General features: G+C 39.3%; 1 long non-coding RNA gene across 1 annotated transcript; it reads left to right on the top strand.

The window, feature by feature from the left end:
* The first annotated feature begins 2,056 nt into the window (after positions 1-2,056).
* LOC118557712 lies at positions 2,057-4,696 on the top strand. Its single transcript, XR_004927950.1, has 3 exons — positions 2,057-2,427; positions 4,121-4,230; positions 4,547-4,696. It is a non-coding gene; the product is annotated as an uncharacterized LOC118557712 (long non-coding RNA).
* Positions 4,697-5,388: the final 692 nt, after the last annotated feature.

Raw genomic sequence — 5,388 nt, 5'->3', positions numbered from 1 at the left:
TCTGAACTTCCTGGTTTCACAGCTTCGTGACGTGTTGTCAGAAAAAAAGGGGGTAGGGTCAGACAGATTTTGTTATAAAGTAGAGGTGGGCGATACCGGGAATTTTTAATCGATCCGATACCAAGTAAATACAAGGGGCAGTATCGCCGATATCGATCCGATACCGATACTTTTAACATTTGATTTTTATTTTATTATTACAATTAAATAATAATAATAATAATAATAATAATATGTTCAGTGTTTTTTTCCTAATCCACCTTTTATTTCTTTCAATCCTCATGTAATTTTGTCTGTATTGTGTGCACCTGCTTGTTGGTTTAATCCTATAAATAATTAGCGGGTAATCCTTTATTTATCCCACGACGGGGAAAATTATAGGATTAAACCAACAAGCAGGTGCACACAAAGACACGCTCAATGATGTTTATCAGCCTTGGTGTGGTGTCTGTTGTAGCGTGCCTCACTTGACCTGTACCAAATATAAAATTAACTTGTAATTTAGGTAATATGCTGATCTGTCTTAATCTTCTATCCAATTAATATCATCTATCAATTGTGTGTCATTGCTAGCTCTATTTAAGGACAAGAAGGTAAGAGATCTTACTGGCAAGCTGTTTCCCTATAGGATGCACCACAGGCCAGCCAGCAGAGGGTCACCAGCACCTCTATCTCCTGTGGCCATCCATGGACCTTCTGGATGGATAGTAGCTGAAGGAGGAGGACGATGGTGGCCCTGTTTAGCTAGAAGGCTGGTTTCAGGTCTCCTTCATTAAAAAATATTTGGAGGATCGGCACAGAGGTGTTTATCCTCACATATTCTGTTTCTGTTTCTTCCTGTAAATAAAAATGCCAAATGTTAATTGTTTTTTGTCACGTTTTCTATGCCTAAAACTATACCTGTTTAACATGCAGATTATTATAGTTCTCAAGAAAGAAAAGATAAAATGTATAGTGTTGTAAAACTAGTCAAGTATAGTAAATGTAACAAATGGCTTCCCTTCTCTGGTATTTTTACCATTTCACTGAAAAAATGGACTGAACTAACTGCACATAATTTATAGATTAATCACTGTAAAGGTGGACAGACATAAAAAAATGTTTTTTTTTCCTTTCTTAATAATCAATGCTGTGAAGGTCAGGAGGTGCAATAAAGTAGCTTAACCCTACTGTTATTAATGTTAAAACTTTGTCTTCATTTTTATTAATATAGGAAAAATAGTCCCAATTTCAACCTGATCACGTTTTTAATATCATCATCAATGGGTTTTTAAAAGTAGGAAATAGGCTGTCAATCTTAAAATGCCTACCAGTTGGCAATAGATGGGTGAGCAAAGCCTGCCTTCTGAGCCTCCTCTGCTGCATCAATCTTCTCCTTGCTCGGATTTTCCTCCTCAACTGTATCACCTCCTCTTCAGCCTGCTGGTAAAGCTGACCAACGACCGAAGCAACAGCAACATTGCTCGTATCGCTCATTTTGCTTCTACAAAGTGCTGACTTTTTAAAGAAGATTCAATCGCCTCTATAACTAGAACAATTACAACTCCCCACAAAGAAATTCCCGCTATTGCTGGTTTTATACCCACAGTTCTGTAATTATTTTAGATATTTTTTATACTTTTTAGAAATTAATTTAAATAAAAAACGTTTTCAATAAGATATGATGGTGTAGTGTATAAATAGTTTTGAACGTTAAAGGAATGCTCAAGCGCTGTGGGTGTGATGACGTCACGAGTATACTTCTGTTCCAATGCGCAATACGTGCTGCGTGCTCGCGTTCTCGTCAAGTCCGATCTTCCTGCGTTCTTACCGAGAACAGACTTGACGAGAACGCGAGTACGGACTCGCGTTCTCGTGAATTGAGAAACGGCCTAGCACTCCAGTGTATTATATAGCTCAGTGGCTCTGATGCATGCTCGATAAAGAGGGCGGCGCGTTCTCGATTTGGCGTTCTCAGCATTGGAACAGTGCTCGGGCTGAGACTGATGACGTGTCACGAGCACACGAGCACACGAGAACGCTCAAGAACGCATATTGAGAAACGGCCTTCGTGTCTGAACAGGAGCCGCGGCGCGCGTCGGTTGTTTGTGTATGTTGAGAGAGCACAGTGGGCGGGACAGGCTGAGCCTGCGTGCTGATTGGCTGGCGCCGCTGAGCCATGTACGAGAGGGGAGGGGGAGCAGCAGCCAGCAGAGTGCCCGCCCCCCGTGACACAGAAGGGGAGACTGGTGAATCTGCTGCAGTCAGCGCGCGCGGGAGAGAATAAAAAGGATCGATCCTGTTAAAAGAATATTATTCAATATCAATACCCGCGTTGGTATCGATAGTATCGATCCACCCACCTCTATTATAAAGTCGAACGGGGCTTTGTCGGGACTCAGAAGCAAAGTTGGGAAACAAAAAGAGGTTGCTTTCCAAAGAACATAAGTAAGTATATTTTTCTATTTCTTCACCAAAGTGACAGAACAATCAAGCAAAAAGAGAGACTTCCAGCTGTGCGTGCAGTTATCAACGAGGGTCAGCGTCTGAAAGAATAACTGTACCGAAGCTAAAACCTTTATCCATCATTAGAACTCCGTCTGATAGAAACATTGGGCGTTTCATTTACCCACCCAGGTGGCTATAGAAATCGGGGACTCCTACTCGGCTCCAGTATACCTACGTTTTTTTTCTTTTCTTTTTTATTCTTTTTTGGCTTATTAATGAATAAGCATCACTTTTTGAGTTTGTGTATTTCCCCTTACAACCAGGTAAACACAGTGAACGTATAACTAATTGCACAGTATGTAATAGTTTGATATTTAAAGTACTTTCAGCAGTTTGAATTCTAATTTTGACCGGACTTTCCTTTAACCAGGAAGTGTGCTCAGGCTCGCTTCCTTTGATAGTTCGTTAAGCGCATAGATGTGTCTTCGCTTAAGAGCAACGTTTTACAAGATTAACGGTTTTAAATGATTCAACGCCGAGTGTCGGTGTGTGACATCAATTTATATAATGCCGATGTTGAGAGCGTGTTTATGCCACATAACGGAAAGTTTTCGCTCGTGTGATAACTGCAAATCACGAGACTTCGCAGAACCAGGAAATAAACAATACGTGTCAAATTTAAAACTGAGTGGTAACATAATGTTCATAAGCCAAGCAAAATGAAATGTTCAAGCAGAACGAGTGGCTTTATTTTGTTATTCTGTCCCCTCCAACAATTCAACATCTTATTATGAGGCTGAAACAATCGCGGAAACTAAATGTTTTTCAGCTGTGCGTCCAGAGAATGCGGAGAAGGTGGGTTCATGTTTCCGGTTAGGTTTTTATCACAGCGTTTCCCACAGTTTTAACTTTGATATGTAGAACAAGTGGCGATGGAAAAGTTGAACATCAACATATTGTGAGGAGAATAAAGCAGCAATACTTTAACTATGAGCGAAACCATGAGTTAAGATTCTCCCGTAATGATAAAAACCATAATCAACGAGACGGGGTGACTGTCACCATTTGATCAAAGCATCACCAGCTGTCCATTAGTTGGGAGAGAAGTATAGGTAGGGCGCCAGATCAAGTTGTATTTTTGTAATATTGTACTTTTTATATAGATTCTGTTGTCTTTTATGAAGCACTGTGTGATTTTAGTTGATTATAATTTGTCTATTGTACAGCACCTTGTGATTTTTATCTGTGAAAGGTGCTATATAAACAGTTCCTTCAAAAAAATAAGTGGTTGATTGAATTTGGCAAAATTCAATCAAAAAATCTGCCATATCGCACAGCCCTGGCCCTGGGAAATTTAAATCAACAAATTGTAAATTTATATTGAAATTTGCCCCGCTTATCTGAAGCAATGGAAGAGCGCCAATACATACTTTAAGGTTCCGTTATGACACCTAAGCACCAGACTGAGGTTTTGCTGCTAACTGGTTTATTTGGGTAAAACAAAATCGGACAGCCCTAACAGAGTACTTGCAAAACTTTTAGTCCTCCGACAACAGCACAACCCTTCCGGAACCTATTAATACTGTGTAATTACCACCCTTTTAAACATTACATTAGCACATGCATCGCATATACTACATTCATCCACAGTTTAGGTTTTAAATTGGAGGTAAATCTCTGTTTTTGTGTGCAGGTACACCCCTTTCAGTGTTGCATCTCTTTAAATGTCACTTTCTGGTGAACGTGCATTGGTGGGGGCCTGAGTCCTGTGTTTCTTTTTGCTGTTGGAAATCTCTGTTATAGGTAAGATGAGACCATTTTCCTGTCATAGGTTAATGCTAGAGTTTAACTGTTTGGTTTTAAAAATGTTTTAAGTTGTATATTTTGCTCATGTTACAATGAAAGTGTTTCTTAGTTGGAGCTTAGTTGTTTCTTTTAATTACTGGAGAATGTAACGCTTCCCATAACACTTGCCAAGGTTTATTGTATTTTATGTGAAGACAAACTGAAAGCAGTGCTTAAAACTGTAAAGAAGAAGGGGCGCAGGGATAGTGCACATGACCTATGTATAGAGGCCTCAGTCCTCGACTGTAATATTCTCCTGATCTCCTTCATTCAGGTAAAGCTGTAAAAACAAATGGAGGAAAATGTGCACATACAAGCGGGAGACAAAGTCTCTTTAAGCTGCCCGGTCACTGAATATAAAAAACGTTGCAAAGGCAACTTCAACAAAGTCCTCTCTGAGGATGAGAGCAACTTCCCTACCCTCCAATCTGATTATGAAGTGGAGAAGAAGTTTATGACTGATGAAGATGTGAAGAATGTCACCGTGACGTTCAGGAACATGACTGGGCAGGATAAAGACTGCGATGGATGTCAGTTTATAATCGAAAATGCAAGAGACCAGATATACGAGAACTGCCTCAGCCTCAAAGGTGAGTACATGCTGTGGAGAACCAAAACATCTCCAGGTCTCAGAGGTCATCAATTCTGTTAGCAGATTCAATATTTGAACATTAATCATAAAACACATATATTTTATTCTAACATCTATCAATAAAACAATCCTCTTAGTTCAATATAGCATTTCTCTGTAAATAAAGCCTTTAGTTTTAACATTCAAATCTGTTGAAATTGTTGTTGCTATGAAATATGAACTAATATCCACTGAGCAGAGCGGATTTATTGCTAACCAAAGTTGTACTTACACATTTTAACAGATTTTTGAGCACATTGAATCAGTCAGTAAGAACAACGGGAATCATATATAAGGCGCACCATCAATTTAAAAAAAATTTTTTTACGGATTTTAAGTGCGTCCTATTGTCCGAAATGGTACATGTGCAGACTTTGATCGCATTTTACTCGGAAACATCAATACGTTATCACCTGTAGCTCCACTATCAGGATCGAACTTTATAATTGACAGCATGGATGACGGTTTTGCTTTTATTTTTAGCC

The sequence above is a fragment of the Fundulus heteroclitus genome, chromosome 24 (genome assembly GCF_011125445.2).
Source record: "Fundulus heteroclitus isolate FHET01 chromosome 24, MU-UCD_Fhet_4.1, whole genome shotgun sequence".
NCBI lineage: Eukaryota > Metazoa > Chordata > Actinopteri > Cyprinodontiformes > Fundulidae > Fundulus > Fundulus heteroclitus.
This window is presented reverse-complemented; position numbering and strand designations above follow the sequence as displayed.